Source organism: Lissotriton vulgaris, chromosome 1_1 (genome assembly GCF_964263255.1).
Source record: "Lissotriton vulgaris chromosome 1_1, aLisVul1.2, whole genome shotgun sequence".
In the NCBI taxonomy this organism is placed as follows: Eukaryota; Metazoa; Chordata; class Amphibia; order Caudata; family Salamandridae; genus Lissotriton; species Lissotriton vulgaris.
Genome location: NC_141685.1, coordinates 999,713,971 through 999,734,304, shown reverse-complemented (window position 1 = coordinate 999,734,304; position 20,334 = coordinate 999,713,971).

The window sequence follows — 20,334 nt, the reverse complement described above, 5'->3', positions numbered from 1 at the left end:
GGATAACAGCATTAACACACTTTCCTCCCGCATCTACACATTGGATAATATTGTGTCATTTGTTGTTGAAATTGTACAGGATGATGTGTCTGTTTTGTACCATGGTCAAAATCAATTGTGTTCTATTATGCAGTTTGCATGGACCTTGCAGGCGCTGAAGGCCGGGAAAGTGCCTTGGAATTACATGAATGTCACGTCTCTTTTTTCCCCATTTAATTTAACTGATAAGCAACGTTTTGCTTTCAATGAGAGATGCTTCTTTTTCCATGTTACACATTGAATGATTGGAGTCTTTACCTTTCTCAGTGGTAGAGGCCATTACTGCTACATGGCTTATCCACAGGTTAATAATTTTACCATTTGCACTTTTCCAGTTTACAAATTGCATGAAATATTTTGCCATTGGTAGGTACAAGCTCTTGGTAGCTCCTATTTACATGAAGCCTGGTCGCTCCCTTTCACTTACAGATGCCTTAGGGACGGAAAAGAGGTTTATCTGAAAGGTGAGGAGTGCACGGAAACACCAGATCACTCATTGATGTGTAGACACATACAATTGCATGGCTCTTGTAATCAGGAATGGCCTAATTTAGCATGTGTTTTAAAAGGTACACCTGTGCCCGCTATTGTCCCCACATTCATTTTACTGGCAAACAGTAGTTTTTTACTTTTAAATAATGAAGATTGCTGTGGGTTATTAAAAGGCAACGCTTAGGTAGTTACAGTCAGTGAGCATGTGGTTTGCTAAAAAATGTGTTGTATCCACCCACACATGGGAACTTGGATGTTTCCATCTGGCTATGGATTCCGACCTTGAAAGCAGAGTTCAATAAGATGAGTCGAATAAGAGCCCTATTGTCACAAAAAGAAGTTGCCCTGACATCTGCTCGTGAAACATTTGTCCTTCATGTAAAGATCCGCACAGAAGTGCATGCTTTATTAAATACTGACCTACCATTGCATTTCGGTGAGCTGATTCATACTATTTTGAACGCATTCTCCACATCGGGGCTGGCGCACTTTTTTAAAGTAGTGAGCAGTGGTCTTGTGACTTCTTTCCAAAAGATATTTGGAGTCATTCCTGCTTTCTTCCATTTGATCTTTTCCAGCCTATTTGGTGGATTTCCCGTTTTGCTGGCACTGGCTGCAGGCTTTCTAGTGCTATTTTGTTTTATTCAAAATGGATGCCCGTCCTGTGTTCCAAGACGAGCAGTCGCGGTTAGCACTGTTTCGCATTAGGATGCTTGAATACTATGGTACGCTGCCACTCGCCACCTTAAGTGCGGAATATGGATTATCGTTTCGATTTTCCTATTACACCTATGTCCAGCCGGTCTTTCATTGCCTGAGCTGCGATTTTGACTGGGCCCTGGATTTGTGTCTCTGCAATATGGTGTCTCCTGAAGTGGATTTTAATCATCTCATGAGTCCCTTAGTTGCTCATGAATTGCTTTGTTCTTACAGAGTGATTATGGCCTTTGCAGCGATGCATGGAATACTGGGTCGTTGGAATATATTCGCAGCGGCGCAAGATTTCTTGGCACACAGCTTCGTTGAGAACCCGCCGAGTTGTCCTCCGATGGTACTAGAGGCTCCGGTAATTGAAGAGCATGTATGTTCTTTCTCACTATTGAATTGGATGGCTGAGTTATTTAGATGATAACAGTGACTTCCTTTTGGAAGCAGTTGCTGCTTATTTTGCATACTCCGTGTTAGGCTGACTCCTATTGAGGCATTTGATATCATGAGACTTTTTCCAATTTTTTTTTTTTTAAATTATGTTGGACATTTTTGTTATCGGACCTATTGACTTTAAATAACAGTGAACAATAAATTGTCATGCTGGTGAGATTTAGATTTTTTGGCTGACTAAAATATTTTTCCTCACCTACTCGAATTTGAACTGACTATTTCATTGAACTCTGCATTTCAAAATTGAGTACCTTATCTTATCTTATCTTATCTTATCTTTTCCTATCCGTGCTCGGATCTAGGGAGGGTGTCATATAGATATACTTTGCCTATATGCTGTGTTAAGTTAGCATGAGCTTATTAGAAGTTTAAACGCCATTTTACCTTTCTGCTGCTTCTGCACGCAACACATAGCTATTGCTTTAGCTTTGAGCCTAGTAGAATGTTTTGATTCATGCGAGAATAATATGTTGTTACTCTGATATCAGCCTTGCTTGGTGAGCTGTGTCTGTACAGTGAGTGCAGAAACCTTCAAGGATATCTCAACACAGTGGTTGTTATGAAGTCTGATCTTCGCATGTTCCTAGACATAACATACATGCAGCTGCGGCCAAATTCTGGCTTTAGGCGCGTTTTATATTGCTTTGCACAAGAGCATACAAACACACTTGATGATGCTTCGCATGCAGAGAGCTGGTGGAAGATGATGTGATCCCTTACCACTAGGATCTTGAGGTATGGAGCCGCCCTGCTAAAAACCCAAAGAGACCTTCTTAGATATAATATAATATACTAGCTAGGGAGGGTGAGAATTAGGTGTTACTGAACTCTATTCGTTTTAGCATTTTAGCATGCTTTCACCTTTTGTGTTCTATGGACTAGTGACTATGCTGATTACTTTGTTTCTTATAATATGTTTGCTTGTATTAGCTAAGATACTGCGCTTGAGAACACTGCATTAGTGAATAAACATTTTAAATATGCACGTGTCCTCTTTTACTCCTTGGTCTGGATTGAAATGATTGTATAACGAAAGAGTGTTCATGTGTTCCACGTTACCTGAGGTGTACTTAGTCCATGTTCTGGTTTGTCTAAGCATTGGGGGTTTGTGATCACCAATGGGACACTGTAGCTAGTCTGGTAGGGAATTTTGGGTACTAAGGTGAGTTTTGGCACACCCTAATTCACTGAGGCTCCAAGTCTCTATGCACAGTTCTGTATGAGAACGGAATCCCTGCGACAATACAACTTAGAAAAATGCACTAAAGTGCATATTTCTAAGTTTTTGCTATATACCACGTAGTTTGACTTCGCGGTAAATTCAGGCCCCAGATTGCGATTTCGCAATCTTGGAATGGTTCATGCATTGTATTTAAGGAATCACAAATTGCGATTCCTTCAATTCAATCGCAATTTGACAACTCGCAATTATTTGCAAATTCCTAAATTGCGAGTGCATGAACCCTTGATGCATCTCAAATGCCATTTTTGCGGGCGCAAACGGACGAATTTTGCGATTTGGACCATTTGCGCTTGCAAAAATGCTTGATACATCTACCTGTAAGTCCTCATAACCCTGACCAAACCTTGTGAATAAAGCAGGGGGTCTACTCCTCCGGGCCCCCCCACACAGCACCTCCGCACTTCGAATGTGTACATATGAGTTATACCAAAGGGTGAGCCTCTGTTGCTGATGCCAGAAACCGGTCCTCAGAACCTTGTGTCCGGTCCAGAGAAGACATGGCTTGGCAGTTCGGGCTGAACTGTTCCCATGAGGCACAGGGTCAGACTGATTTGCATATAGCCATGTCTGAACTGGGGTGGCAGAGTGAGCTAAAGAACGTTGATGGATTAAACCCAGATCTTTTGACTGGGTGTGAGTGTTTGATTGATTCAGATGCTCCGTTCATCACCACCCCCTTTTGTACCGCTTTTGGCCGCCATAAGTGTGGCAGGGTATGCTCAGACGTGAGTCCCTTGCTCACTTTGCCACTGGATTCAAGCAAGCCGGGCTGAAGATGGCTGGAATGCCAGAAACCGGTCCTCGAAAGCTTGTGTCCGGTCCAGAGAAGACATGGCTTGGCAGTTCGGGCTGAACTGTTCCCATGAAGCACCGGGTCAGACTGATTTGCATATAGCCATGTCTGAACTGGGGTGGCAGAGTGAGCTAAAGAACGTTGATGGATTAAACCCAGATCTTTTGACTTGGTGTGAGTGTTTGATTGATTCAGATACTCCGTCCATCACCACCCCCTTTTGTACCGCTTTTGGCCGCCATAAGTGTGGCAGGGTATGCTCAGACGTGAGTTCCTTGCTCACTTTGCCACTGGATTCAAGCAAGCCGGGTTGAAGATGGCTGGAATGCCAGAAACCGGTCCTCGGAAGCTTGTGTCCGGTCCAGAGAAGACATGGCTTGGCAGTTCAGGCTGAACTGTTCCCATGAGTCACAGGGTCAGACTGATTTGCATATAGCCATGTCTGAACTGGGGTGGCAGAGTGAGCTAAAGAACGTTGATGGATTAAACCCAGATCTTTTGACTGGGTGTGAGTGTTTGATTGATTCAGATGCTCCGTCCATCACCACCCCCTTTTGTACCGCTTTTGGCCGCCATAAGTGTGGCAGGGTATGTTCAGACGTGAGTCCCTTGCTCACTTTGCCACTGGATTCAAGCAAGCCGGGCTGAAGATGGCTGGAATGCCAGGAACCGGTCCTCGGAAGCTTGTGTCCGGTCCAGAGAAGACATGGCTTGGCAGTTCGGGCTAAACTGTTCCCATGAGGCACAGGGTCAGACTGATTTGCATATAGCCATGTCTGAACTGGGGTGGCAGAGTGAGCTAAAGAACGTTGATGGATTAAACCCAGATCTTTTGACTGGGTGTGAGTGTTTGATTGAGTCAGATGCTCCGTCCATCACCACCCCCTTTTGTACCGCTTTTGGCTGCCATAAGTGTGGCAGGATATGCTCAGACGTGAGTCCCTTGCTCACTTTGCCACTGGATTCAAGCAAGCCGGGCTGAAGATGGCTGGAATGCCAGAAACCGGTCCTCGGAAGCTTGTGTCCGGTCCAGAGAAGACATGGCTTGGCAGTTCGGGCTAAACTGTTCCCATGAGGCACAGGGTCAGACTGTTTTGCATATAGCCATGTCTGAACTGGGGTGGCAGAGTGAGCTAAAGAACGTTGATGGATTAAACCCAGATCTTTTGACTGGGTGTGAGTGTTTGATTGAGTCAGATGCTCCGTCCATCACCACCCCCTTTTGTACCGCTTTTGGCTGCCATAAGTGTGGCAGGATATGCTCAGACGTGAGTCCCTTGCTCACTTTGCCACTGGATTCAAGCAAGCCGGGTTGAAGATGGCTGGAATGCCAGAAACCGGTCCTCGGAAGCTTGTGTCCGGTCCAGAGAAGACATGGCTTGGCAGTTCGGGCTGGACTGTTCCCATGAGGCACAGGGTCAGACTCATTTGCATATAGCCTTGTCTGAACTGGGGTGGCGGAGTGAGCTAAAGAACGTTGATGGATTAAACCCAGATCTTTTGACTGGGTGTGAGTGTTTGATTGAGTCAGATGCTCCGTCCATCACCACCCCCTTTTGTACCGCTTTTGGCTGCCATAAGTGTGGCAGGATATGCTCAGACGTGAGTCCCTTGCTCACTTTGCCACTGGATTCAAGCAAGCTGGGCTGAAGATGGCTGGAATGCCAGAAACCGGTCCTCGGAAGCTTGTGTCCGGTCCAGAGAAGACATGGCTTGGCAGTTCGGGCTGGACTGTTCCCATGAGGCACAGGGTCAGACTGATTTGCATATAGCCTTGTCTGAACTGGGGTGGCGGAGTGAGCTAAAGAACGTTGATGGATTAAACCCAGATCTTTTGACTGGGTGTGAGTGTTTGATTGATTCAGATGCTCCGTCCATCACCACCCCCTTTTGTACCGCTTTTGGCCGCCATAAGTGTGGCAGGGTATGCTCAGACGTGAGTCCCTTGCTCACTTTGCCACTGGATTCAAGCAAGCCGGGCTGAAGATGGCTGGAATGCCAGAAACCGGTCCTCGGAAGCTTGTGTCCGGTCCAGAGAAGACATGGCTTGGCAGTTCGGGCTGAACTGTTCCCATGAGGCACAGGGTCAGACTGATTTGCATATAGCCATGTCTGAACTGGGGTGGCAGAGTGAGCTAAAGAACGTTGATGGATTAAACCCAGATCTTTTGACTGGGTGTGAGTGTTTGATTGATTCAGATGCTCCGTCCATCACCACCCCCTTTTGTACCGCCGCTTCCAACAGCAGGCCCTGATAATCCACCCATCATTTCCAGATCTTATGGTGTTTGTGCGGGCACCCCCTAGCAACAAAGATGGGTTACTCCATACTAAGGTCCAGGCCATTCTTCCATGCAGCCATCGAGGGGGCCCTCGGCGCCTTCCATGCCTTGGCTATGTCCCTTTTCGCTAGAGTTAAAGTCTAATTGCATTAGGTGCCACTTATAAATATTGCCTCCTATCCCCTCCATAACATGGAGCAGAGCCAGCCGCTGTATGTGGGGAAGTTCCCTCCCCAGGACTTTTGAGAGACAGGTATACCCCCCTCCAGAAACGGTCTAGGGAAAGACAATGCAAGACTGTGTGTATAAATGTACCCTCCTCCCGGCTGCATCGAAGACACATAGGAGAGGCTATCAGCCCCTCCTTCCACTGGCGCACTCATGTAAAATATCCCCTGTGTAAATACTTGAACTGGACGAGGCGAAGTCGTATTGCTATGGCCGCCCCCCGCGGAGCAGCTAGAGCCTCGGTCAGGTCCTCCCCCTCCAGTGGACCTATATCTCCCTCCCAGTCCCCCCAGAGTTTCTGTAGTGTGGGGGAGCAATGGGTAACCAGGGATTGATAAATCTGGAAGATTTTGCGGTCTTTAAGGTCCCCCATAAAAACATTTGCCTCCATTGGACTAAATTCCGGCAAGGACTCCAAGCCCTCCAAGCTAGGGGACAGGGCGTGCCTAAATTGAAGGTATCGATAGAATTGGGACTGTGGCATGAGTAATTCTTTCTAGAGGTCCTGGCAGGATTTGAGCGTCAGCCCCCTCATAACATCACCCAGGACTGAGATGTCGATGTTTTCCCACCCCAGGTGGTAAGCGCCCATTATTCCAGAGGGGAGTCTCCTGAGTCAGAGTGTTAGACCACCCCATCCATCGCACCGCCTGCCTCCAGATCTGGAATGCTACCCTTGTAGCCGAGGGCAGTGAACCCTGCAGAGGTGCTGAATAAAGAATTGTGTGTAGCGAGTGGTGTACCATGAGTTGCCGCTTGACCGGGTATGCTGGTTCTTCCCTATTACCGTACCACCACTCATTGAGGACCAGCAGATGCGAGGGTTGATAGTACGCATGAATGTCAGAGGATGCTAGCCCCCGCAATAAGTGGTCAAGAAGCATTTTCGCAGAGCTACCCGTACCCTTCCCCCCTCCCATAAAAATTACCTAAGAGCTGCATTCATCTGTCGTAACCATCGGGCGGGATCTGATAAGGGGGATTCTGTAGCTGATAGAGGAGCCGGGGAAGCGCCACCATCTTAAATATAGCCGATCTGCCATATATTGACAGCGGCATACGGGACCAAGACTTGAGGTCATTCCCACACCGGAACCAGGTTACGCTCCCAGGAGACCGCGGGCACATCTGACAGGAAAACGCCTAGGTATTTCAGTCCCCCCACCGCCAGCTGGACTGAGGAGATCCACTCGCCCATCCAATACCCCAGAATCCATAACGCGTACTTTAGGGGATTTTATATATAGTCCGGATGTCTCCCCAAAGAACTGCATGAGACGCAGTAGCCGCAGCCCCGTTCTGTCAACGGCTGTGAGAAAGAAAAGAACGTCATCCGCATATAGGGGCCGATTATGATGGCGGACGGACCTGAATCCGTCCGCCACCATAGAGTAGGAGGGAACCTCCGCATTGCCTGCGGAGTTCCCTCCTGTGCAATTAGGATGTGACCGCCACCCTGGGGGTCACAACCTCAATCTTTAACATTGCGGCGTGTGCAGCTTCAAGCTGCACCCGCCACAATGTTAAAAATGCATGCACGGCATTTGCGTGCACAAAGCAGCAGGCACAGCGCGTCCACACAAATGCAGGGGGGTACCATAGGTACCCCCCATGTGCACCCCCCACCCCCCCTTCACCCAGGGGGCACGCAACGGGCCCCCGAAGTGAAGCTCCGTATGCTTTTCCACGGCGGAAAAGCCGCTGTGGAAAAGCATACTTTGTACTCCATCCTAATATGGATGGCGGTGTCTGATAGACACCACCAGCCATGTTAATGCTTTTCCGCCGTGGTCGCCTTCCGACCGCGGCGGAAAAGCGGAGGACAGATTGTGAGACCCACCAGCCATCCTAATTTGGCGGTGGGTCTTTCAAGCATCTGCGGCGGATTTCCCGCATCCTCCGGGCCGGCGGTGGCTTCCGCCGGCCCGGAGGATGCGGGAAATCCGCCATCATAATGACCCCCATAGTGCGATCCTATCCGACAGTTCTGTAGCCCGTTCAAATCCTCATACCTGTGCATCGATGCGCACCCATGCAGCCAATTGCTCCATAGCCAGAGTAAATAAATAAGGGGACAGGGGACAACCCTGCTGCGTGCCCCACCATTGAGGCCATTCTTATTATTGGTCTTCCTCATGAGGTTGGCCTTGTTACAAAGACAGTATTTACATATCCTGAACCTATTAAAAAAATGTTAATCCAGGTACCTCGACCAGGTTACTAACCTACGCCATCCCCCATCCTGGGAGCCATAAAGTTTGATTGACTGTAACACGCATCCTGGAATGCAAGGAACTGAAACAGTCAGCGACTGCAGGAGCTAGAACAGTGACTGAGAAGGAGAAATTAGATAAGTAGCAATGAAGATCACAGTTGAGTACTCTGGGTAGCTAGGTCTGTGCTATATTAGAACATTGGAATGTTGAGCGCTACACTGAAAACAATGGAGTGCTCCAGGCTGCTAATGGCTGGTAAAAGCCCGGAGCATCAACATTCCAAGGCGTCCGCAGACATTTTTCCAGGGGGGGGGGGGCAAAATGTTAACGTCATCACCATCCTCCGACATGATGTGTGCCAGGTAGGGCATAAGAAACACTGGGGCGCAGAACTGAGATAGACTCAATTAAATACCAGGAATCCAGGACATGTGACTGACCCTGCCACAGGCCAACAAAAACCACCTGTAGGGAAAACGCTAAACTTTCTGACAAGGTGCTTTATCTCTGTCTGATAGGTGTGCAGACTTCCGGGTCCTCGATCCAACACCAATCAGGCTGTCTTCAGCACGATTCGATTTTTATCAGAATACTTTAAAACAGCCTATGATTAAAGCACACGATTAAATATACTGTATGCACAGTGTATGTTAGGGATTATTTGTAGCACATATATTTACCAATATTGGCTTCTTGGTGCTAGAATTCATGATAACTTTTATTCAAAGTTAAAGCACAACATCAAAGTTAGTAATAAATATTGCATCAATCACACACGCTAGTGATTCGCCAATGGGAGCTCCCTTTACTAGGATTCCCCGGGCATTGCTACATTTTACACACATTCAATTAATTTATACAAAATAAAATGTATAGGTCCAAATGTTAGCTATATTTTTGAAAAGAAACTTAGAGTCCCTCTACGTGTAGTCAATGTCAAACTGGCAACGTGCCCATGTTTAGGGATACAATAATGGCTAGCTCCCTTATGCGGAAGCCCGGAACCGTAAATGTGTGGCACATGTGGCGCCTGCAGCAGCGGCACATCACAGGTCCAGGGATGCTGAGTCTTACACAGTGGTCGAAGTGGGGCAAAAAAAGTAGGGGAACAGTGGGCGGAGAATCAAAGGGCGGGAATAACCCAAGGATTGGATCTGTGGGTGGAGCCAAAGGTGTGGCCCGAATGCGCAGACATCTCAATTTTTAGTATTTGCTTGGCATTTCACTGCCCAGTTTAATCAACCAATGGATACACATGCTTATGTAAGGTTATAATGAGTTATTGACATTAAAATATATTCACAAAGTGGGATATGCTTCTAATCACAGAATGTACCAAATACGATAGGTCTTTAAAGTGACAAAATCACATTCGCATTTCAAAGATCTAAAAATCTTAAGGAATTATTGAACTCCCCCAAAAAAGAGAACATTTCATGGAAAGGCATGTTAAGATGTCAAAATTGTACTCACTGTAGTAACGTCATCGTGGGCAACACGTTTACCCACCCCACAAAAGGTCATCAAATTGAATTACACCATACCAGCACTTGTGATACCACCAATTGTATTTATGCCATCAAATGCCCGTGTGGCAAGGTTTATGTGGGACAAACAGAACGTAAAATCAAAGTTCGGATCACCGAACACAAGAGTAATATACGTCTTGCAAATATGAAATCTACCATTGCTTGTCACTGGAAAGAAGCACGTCACCAGATAGCTCAATTAAAATTCATGATTTTGGAGACTATTCCCCAGCGCAGAGACATGGATCCTGAAAAACAAAGACTGAGAGCAGAATATTACTGGATTAAAAAACTGAATTGTACTGATCCGATTGGGATGAATGATCGGATTGAACATTCTTGTTTTCTTTAATTTGGAGATCAGTGAAATTCGCTTGGTCTGAAGACATTTTCTGAGTCCTTTTCAAACTTAATGAACTTTCAGACTGTTGACCTCACCTATTAATTACCGCCATATTTTCTGAACTGTTCTATATTCGCATCACCAGCGAATGTATAATTACTTTGTTGCATGTATTTGCTTTATATCGCTTGATTTTAGGTTTCATTCGACTGTTTGCTTTATGGTTTTTCATTCATACAACTTTATTGTTCTGAGCCATTTCTTTTCCGTGAAGCACCTATACTCCTATCACATGGTACTAATTTCATGTTCTCATTGGTTGATTTATTCCGATCACATGCCTTTTTTAACAAATCACAGCCACCGCGAGTTAAACTTCCGGAATCCCCATTGACACACTGTGTTGTCCGTTTGCATGTAAGTTTACCGCTAGCGTTTGTTGTCTAATCTATTTAACTTAATGCACGCTTTAGTTGAATTTGTTCAACTTTGTACATGCTTCACCTTTCCGTTTGTTTAAACCCGGCACAGCGTTTTGGCTAGTTTCATGTCATTAGACGTAGTCTCGATAATAAAAGCGTTCAGACTATTCAGTCACTTTTAGTTCACAATGGTTCTCGTATGTTCACGTTTACCCTGTGAGGCACTTTTCTATCAGGCACGTATCATCGACATTTTCCTACACTTTTAGGGTTCGTTTGAATCTTTGGTATGCATGTTTTTTCTACCATCTGCATGAATATTGATGATTATATTTGTTGCATTTATTGTGGAGTATCTGATTTGGTCCTGTTAAACCTTGTTACAGACCCCTGATGAAGGGTCCTCGTTTGTTGACCCGAAATGCATTGGGTATATAAGAAGATATATATTACATGAAGACTGCATCATAAGACTACCATTATGTGTGCCATTTGTTTATGGATGAATGATTGAATCCAAAGACTCCTAAGAATTTTTCAAGAATACAATTTGGATCGGGCTTCTTACCTGATAGGGAAACAAAACTGAATCTGAGGAGAGCCCATAATTGGCTCCAGGAGGTGAAGGGAAGAGGCAACCCCCATCTCCCTAGATGCCGAAAAGGCATTTGACGCAATCCACTGGCCCTTCCTGTTTGCAGTGCTCCAGAGGTTTGGATTTGGGCCAAAGTTTATTGCTTGGGTCCGGTTGCTGTATACTGGCCCGGTGGCCAGAGTGAGGGTCAATGGGAGGCTCTCTAGGGAATTCCACATCCAGAGGGGGACTAGACAGGGCTGCCCACTGTCCCCTCTCCTTTTCACATTGGCCATTTAGGTGCTTGCGGCCAGAATCCGACATAACGAGGACATCCATGGCTTCACTAGTGGAGACGCTACACCAAACTCTGAAAAGGTCTCGCTGTATGCAGACAATGTTCTGCTCTATATCACTAAACCGGAGGTCACAATACCGGAGTTATTTCGGGAGCTAGCATGCTACGGGCAGATGGCAGGCCACAAAATTAATTGGCACAAGTCTATACTCTATGACCCAGGGGTCGGAATGCATGGGAGAGACTCCCGGGGAACCTGCTGACAACAACGGAGGGCTTCCAATACCTGGGCGTGTATATAACGGCGGATGAGACCCTCTCACGGCAGACAAATCTGGAACAAATCATATCTAATGCAGTGGCAGATATGGACCGCTGGAGGCAGCTCCCAGCTGACACTTTTAGGCAGGGCTGCTATGTATAAAATGATCATTCTACCGAAATTTTTATATGCCCTACAAAATGAGTACTACCCACTACCAGTGGCAGTCTTCGCCAGGATCCATGCGGATCTGAGATCCTTCCTTTGGCTGGGTAAACAGGCCAGGGTGGCCCTGTCCACACTTCAGAGACATCAGTATAGCGGCGGGATCTCACTTCCGAACTTGGAAGCCTACTACTGGGCGGAGCATCTGACCCCGATCAATGACTGGCTCCATACACCAGCTGACCACCCAACGTATGCACTAGAGAGGATTAAACTGGCGCCCACTAATATACTAAAATATCTGTACGGCAGTGGCAAAAGGGCCTCCCTCCTTCCAGCAACATCTATAACGCTTAGGGCATGGAATAGAGCTAAGCGTTGCATGGGGTGGGAGAGGAAGCCCACGCGACAGACACCACTGTGGCACTGCCAATGGTTAACCGAGCTGCATAAGCTCAGAGGATTCAAGAGGTGGGATGATATCGGCATCTCCACCATAAGAGATGTGATAGCCAGGGGGGGGGGGGGGTTAAAATCGTTCCAAGTCCTTCAGTCGGAATTCGGACTGCATAATACACAATATTTTAAATATGCTCAATTGAGGCACGCCTGGACAGCCCAACGTATTACGCTCACTGATCTTCCTGAATATGCGCCATTGGAAGGGAGGCTCCTGCAAGAACGGATAGAGGGAAAGGCGGTATCCCTGACATACAAAACACTGACTAACCATATGCTGGGCGACTTGAACAAACTTAGGCACACTTGGGAGGCGGAGGTGGGGGAGATGGAAGACTTAGATTGGGAGATCGTCCTGATGCACCCCCGGGAGGCCGCCATTAAATCCAGATTTCGACTTATTCAATTCAACTTTCTCCATAGGACATACTTTGACAGAGCACGCCTATGTAAGATGGGGAGGATAGACAATACACACTGCCTTCGGTGTCTCCAAGAGGAGGGGGATTTTTTTTCACACAGTGTGGTCCTGCAGTGCAATACAGAATTACTGGACCCAGATATTTGGGGAGCTAGAGGATGTCCTTGAGGCTTCACTCCCACGGGACTCCAAGTTGGCGTTACTTGGAATGACAAATGAGGTGGACCTGACTCGCCCACTACTCACTTTCCTAGTCCTGGCTTTGGTGGTTGCCAAGCGAGACATCGCGAGACACTGGGGTGCGCCAGACCCGCCAGATCTGGAGGAGTGGAGACGAGGGTTAGACCTGTATATGGCGGCAGAGAGGGTCACCTACAAGGCAAGGGGCTGTCCAAAGAAATTCCGTAGGGTTTGGTCAAAATGGAGGCAGTACCATGGGCTCGATGGGGGGGAAGTAGGAGGCTTTTCCCCGATGGGGAAACGGGTAGCAACTGGAAGACACACTACATTGGCCTGGATGTACAAGACGGACGACACTGATCCTATAGGGAGCCGTACTTCACCGCTCTGAGGGATGCGACCATTCGGACACACGAGAGAGAAGTGAGGAAGGGGGAAGGATGAGGGTGTGTAACAAGGTATCTGTAGCTTTTCAGTGTATGAACAATGTGAAGGTTTCCGGCCTGTAAGTCTTCTAATGTCCTATTGGGGGGAGGGGGGAGGGAGGTTTGGTTACTGTGTTATCTTAAAAAAGAATAAAAAGCAGACACAGGCATTGCCAGGAAAATCCTACAGCCTGCTCAGCGCTGGTACACATATTGCTATAACTCTGTTCGCCGCCAAACCCCAGGGATGTGGGCTACACGGCTGTGTATCTCTTTTGAATGAGCGAACCAAACTGACAGTGATGCTTTACTGTACCTTTAGATTGCTCCAATTATTGGCTCCTTGTGTATCTGCAATAAAAACTATTTAAAAAAAAAAAAGAATACAATTTGGAAACAAATAAATCTAATCTTGTGAAGAAACTAGTGTGTTTCTATGAATATCGTGCACACATTTTTGTGGGTAGATGATTCTCCCCACATCACTTTCTGATATTTAAAGGCACGGTCAGGCTGCGTGCGACAAATGTGGCGCCAACCAGAACTTTGAAAAACATTCTATTGAAAATTGATGTTTAAAATTTCGAGTGCACCGGGATAACACAGTTTCCTCTGCCATATTTGCATCATAATACAAGATATGCTGCATGATCTGACAATTTAAACTAATAAATTGTTTGTAGCGCAAACATATCAAAAGTTCATATAAAATGTGACTTGTGTTGCTGCGAAGTGGATGGATGGCCTATTGTAAAGGTTGACTGATCACCTTTCTCACCGCTGCGTTTGTATGTTAAACTGGTACTAATAAGGCAAAATCTCTCCAGAGACTGTTAGCATGTGTACCCACGTCAAAATAATAAAATATCTGAAAATATACTGCATTACGCTGCAGCCTTTTTTTTTTTTTTTTTTTTTTGGAAAACCTTTATTTACCAAAACAAGTACACCGCTATTCAGCCGTACATCCCGGAGGCCAGGCAGCATCATATTGCAACTCGGAAACATGTACAAAAACAATGCACAGGAGTGGTCAGGTTTAATTTTACGATAGAAATACTAAAATAACAATAAATATGACCAGAGTCAACAAAGAGAAACGTTAGAGAGAAAATAAGGAAAGAACAAAAGAAAAGAGTGAAAAAAAAGAAAAGAAACAAGGCTGAGGACATAGAGAATATTTTAGGCATATATCACGGGGAGGGGCGGGGTTCGCACGTCTCATCAACAACAGAATGCATGACAGCCAGATGGACGGGGAGCAGAAATTCAGGATACATAGCTTGGAACCTTGGGAGGGGGGAGCTACGGAGACAGGCGGATCTCAGGCTGTGTCATCTCCGGGGGTGCACAGATGTCTCCCCTGTACGAGTTCCACGCTCCCCATATCGACCCCCACATTCTGGGTTTGCCCCGAGCCAAGTAAACAGTCTTTTCTCGGAGCATGCACCAATCCATGTTGGTCTTCCACAGGTCGACAGTGGGGGGCGCGGACGCACCCCATTTCTGGGCAATGTCTCTTTTGGCTATCATATTACCCAGGGTGACCCAGCGGGTCTGAGCTACATTGTAGTCGTTCGGGCCCCAAACGTTCAGAAGGCAGCGCCGGGCCTCCGCAGGCAGGGTCACGCCGGTCACAGCTCTCATCACTGCATGCACACGCCCCCAGTACGAGGCAACCACCGGACACTCCCAGATTACGTGCATAAAAGTTGCCACTACGCCACATCCTCTCCTGCACAGTCCATCCTGAGAGAGTCCCATGCGTATCAGCCTTGGGCCCGTGATGTAAACCCTGTGGAGTATCTTCAACTGAACAAGTCTCAGCCTGGCCGAGATCGCCACCTCCTTAGGGGAAGAAACTGCTGACTGCCACTCCTCCTCATCCATCTCAATCCCGTCATTCACCCAGAGGTCTTTCAGTTTCACGAGCAGGTCAGTCCGCACATTAATAAGCTTCTTATAGGTCAAGGAGATGGCGCTATCCGGTATATGGCCGTCCAACACCCTGTCTTCTAGCGGAGATGACTCAGGCACTTTCTCCCCCACGGGTATAGAAGATACGAGAGCGTGTCGAAGCTGTGCATAACGGAAGTATTCTGTTGCACCCAATTGGAACTCGGCCTGTAGCGCTTCGAAAGATTTAACCTCCCCCCTAGCCATCATATCTGCCACCTTTGAAATACCGATGAGATCCCATCTGTCGAACCCTTTGGAGTGCCACAGTTTCCCAAGCAGGTCGGAATCGTACAGGGGAGTAGCCATAGTGAGTTTGCTCTGCCAACCCAGAGTCTTGGTTACCACCCTCCAGAGGTGCACCGCCGTTTTAGTAGGTCCAGTCAGTTTCCGATCCAGAGATCTAGAGTACAATGCCCTGTAGTAGTTCCCATCATTCGTAAGCCAGCGATCCATGGCATATCCAGGATTGACTACCGGACCATAAAAGCCGTGGTTAACTGCCGCCAACTGAGACGCCCAATAGTAGAGGCGCATGTCAGGCAAGGCGATGCCTCCATCGTACCATGGAATAGTTAGCTTGGCAATAGAGATCCGCGGCCTACCATCCCACAACAGGTTTCGCTGCAGGCTCTCAACCTCTCCAAAGTACTTGGCCGGCACTGGGTCTTGCGTATTCTGGAGCGCATAGAGGAACCGCGGCTGGGACATCATTTTAAACAATGCTGCCCGGCCCAGCAGAGATATCGGCAGTCTCTTCCAGCCCTCCACGTCTCGCCACAGCCTCACCAAAGGAGGGAGCAAGTTGTTAGTGTAACGAGCACGGGCATCCTTTGAAATATAAATGCCCAGGTACTTGAAACCATGTTGCGAAATCTGTATAGAGCAGCCTCGAGGGAGGCGCGGAGTATCGCCACACAGCACGTAGAGGGAGGATTTGGACCAATTGATGACCAGGCCCGAGTAACCACCAAAAGTGCCCAGTAGATCAAACACCATAATCAAGGACCGGCAGGGAGACGTAAGATATAAAAGGATGTCGTCTGCATTGAGCGATATTCGATCTTCAAAGCCAGGCGACCACGTGATACCTGCAACGTCGGGATGCATCCGAATCCACGCAGCCAACGGCTCAAGTGCTAGGGCAAACAGGAGCGGCGACAGCGGGCAGCCCTGTCTAGTGCCCCTGCGCAAAGCGAACGAGGCAGACAGTCGACTGTTCACCGTCACATTGGCAAGCGGGGAAGAGTAGAGGAGCCGGACCCAGCCGATGTACTCAGGTCCGAACCCAAGTTTAGTATGCACAGCCCAGAGGTAATTCCACTCAAGCGAGTCGAATGCCATTGTCGCGTCGAGCGAGGCCAGGACCGTCGGCTCCGTAAGCAAGTGTGCCCGCGCCATTACCGCATGAAGCCTTCGAAGGTTGAGGGCCGTGTTACGGTGCGGGATGAAACCGGACTGGTCCGGGTGAACCAAGTCCGCGATCACTCCCACCAGCCGGTTAGCAAGAAGCTTCGCCAACATTTTCGGCTCGGCGTTCAGCAGGGAAATAGGGCGGTAGGAACGGCACAGGTCTAGAGGCTTCCCTTCCTTGTGAATGACCACAATAGTGGCCAGTCGTTGGTCCAATGGGAGCTCACCAGCCTCACGGGCCTCCAGGAACATATCTCTCAGTGGTGCAGCAATGGTATCAGCCCTGAGCTTATATAGTTCCACCGGGATACCATTGGGCCCCGGTGCTTTACCGGAGCGCAGCGACTTAATCGCCAGTGCCACCTCGTCAGCCGTCATGCCCCGGTCCATATCCTCCCGCTCCGCGTCGGACAAGCAAGGGAGCTCGATCTCCTCCAGGAAGGAGGCCGAGTCAAGTTCGGACCTGTCGGAAACGGACGTATAGACCGTCTCAAAGTAGGCCGCAAACGTCTCGGCAATAGCAGCAGGGTCAGTGACGACGAGTCCGTCGTCGCCCAGGATCTCTGGTACCACTCGGGACGCCAGGTCCTTCTTATCCAACCATGCCAGAAGTTTACACGCCTTATCCCCAGCGTCATATATCCTGCCCTGCTGTTCCCTACTCATCGCCTTAGCTGCGTCAGTAGCAGTGGCCCTAAGTTCCGACTGCTTCAGGGCGAGAGCATGGAGCAAGTCCGGAGTCGGTCCCAGGGCCAGCTGGGAGTTTAGATCAGCAATATCCGACTCCAGCCGAACCAAGTCTTCATCCCGGCTTCTGCGCGCCTCGGCTATCAAGGAGAAGGCTTCCCCTCTGAGAACAGTTTTGAAGGCCTCCCAAAGGGAGACGGCCGAATCGACAGAACCCGAGTTTTCAGCAAAGTACAGCTCAATAGACTTCGCCAGGAGATCGCGGGTCTTGGGATTACGAAAATACCAGGGGTTAATAGGGGCCACTCTCGATGTCGCCACGATGTGGAAGTCGAAAGACACCCAAACCGGGGAATGGTCAGAAACACCCCTGGCCATGAAACGAGCAATGGAAACAGACTGTGCCTGGGCCGCGGGGGTCAGCACATAATCAATACGGGAAAGACTCCCGTGGGCCCCGGAGTGGAAAGTGTACTGTCTCTGAGCGGGATGTAAGAGTCGCCAACAGGCAACCAAGCCCATGGTGGCAATGAAGTCTGGGAGCCAGGACTGTGCACTACGTAGATCTCTGGACGGGAAACGATCCAAATCACCTGAAACCACAGAATTAAAGTCCCCCCCCCAGAATCAGCAGGCCCTCCGGGAGTCCCAAAATGGCGCCACTCAAATCCCGAAAAGTGGATGTTTGCAGCCCCGGGGGGACGTAAACCGAAACTAAAACCAAAGTGCGCCCCTCCCACCTGCAAACCACTGCAACGTATCGGCCCCTGTCGTCAACCAGGGTAGACTCCACCCCTAGGGGAAGGGACATGCGCACCATGATGCCCACCCCACGGGACCCCGTAGAGAAACCCGAATGGGCCACCATTTTAAAACCGCTCCTGTTCAAGGCCCTACAGGTGTTACCTACAAGATGAGTTTCCTGCAAAAGAACGACATCTGGGGCACAACGTTTAAGCATCTGCAGAACAACACCACGTTTAATGCGATCCCCCAACCCATTAACGTTCCAGCTCAACAAATTCAATGATTTACCCCCCATCATCGAGGACGTTCCCCCCCCTCAACCCCCCCCCGGAATGCAGCCCATGAGCAAAGATCATCAGAACAATAAAACCCCAGCCATGACGAGTATAGAAAGAATAGAGCAAACAAGAAAGAGACGTTCCAACTACCCCCCACCCTGCACCCCTGCATTAGACTAGAAGCCACCCCAACTAGCAGTGTGCCTGTCGCCCCTTAAACTAATCTACAAGAAGCCCCTAGAGGAGAAAAGAGGCATCCTATCCCCCGTCACCCTCCATATCAAAGTGCAGAAGTGACAAAAACAAAAGAGACAAAAGTCAGAGTCGGTGCCAGCCGCAGCAACCCTCCCAAATAAAGTCACAGGCAGATTGGTCATTCCCGGGAACCTGATCCTCCTGCAGCATCCTCCGTCTGGTCATCCGGCTCGGTCCGCTGTTGAGGCAAAGTGTCCAACCAGTCCCCTGCCGCATCTGGAAGGTCAAAAAACACTGTCCTGTTACCATGCTCAATGCGAAGTTTTGCAGGATAAAGCATGGAGTAGCGCATCCCCATTTTCCGGAGCCGCCTCTTCACTCCAGTAAAACTTTGCCGGCGCTTCTGGACAGCCTGAGTAAAGTCGGGGAAGAAGTTAACGTCTGCATTCTGGAATCGCAGGGGGCCAGTGTAGGAGAGTAGGGTCTGCAATCCCATGATCACCCAGATTTTTTGCTTTTGTTTCACTGGTTTACGACTTTCTCTGGCTGTGGGCCTGCTAATCAGACCCACAGCCTGGCTGTTCTCTTTCTAAATTACAACATGTACCCTAGGTGCATTTACCAATTGGTACTGGGCCACCTTATCAGACCCCGTAACGCAGGGCATAGGTGTACCCAGGGCCGCCAGGGGCTGCAGCATGTATTATGCCACCCCTGGTTGGCCTCCTAAATTTGACACAACTGGCTGCATGACAGCTGGGGCAAAGTCGTGTAATCACCCTTTGCTTTAGGTATAGTAGCTCTATATCTAACAATACAATGGACACCCGAGTTCCTATCAGTCACTCCTATGGCAGGCCTTGACAATCCTGAAGGCAGAGTGCGTGGGCTCGTGTGAACTAGGTTTTGGCCCGAGCCGAGCCCGGTTGCAGCTTGCGGAATCAAGACCCAATGGCTGTTCCATGATAACGCGTACCACATCGGTAACTTCGGTGTTGCGTTATCAAGGCATGTCGAGTAAGGGGTCATACGAATCGGGATGCTGCCCTCTCACCAATTCTGGCGACGAGGTTAGCATTCCGCCCTTCTAGAGGGACACGACATGTACGTAACTGTGAACCCCGGTTAAAGTTAACTAAAGCCTCAGCTCCACCAAATGGATGCTGCCACCACAGACACGAGTCTGACCTCCTGCTGCTGGGAGTCCTTCCAGCGAGGGGCGCTTGGACAAAGGGTTTCCTGTCGAGGGCGGTGTTCGCACCGTCCCAGACAGGGTTTGTGTATTCTGGGTAGGTAGGGCTTCTGCGAGAAGGTGACTGCGGAGTGGCACCCCGGTGCTCACTACGCATCTGCCGGTCAGAATCAGTTCCAGGGGCGCCAGCCCTGGCCTGGAGAAAGTCCGACAGGGGAGAGGGGTGTAACTACCCCCCTTCCTGGTCCCACCCTTAGGGCAGGACCTAGTCATGTACCCACCCCTTTCTTTAGAATAAAGGCCGGAGCGGGGACCCTTCCAAATTAGATCATCT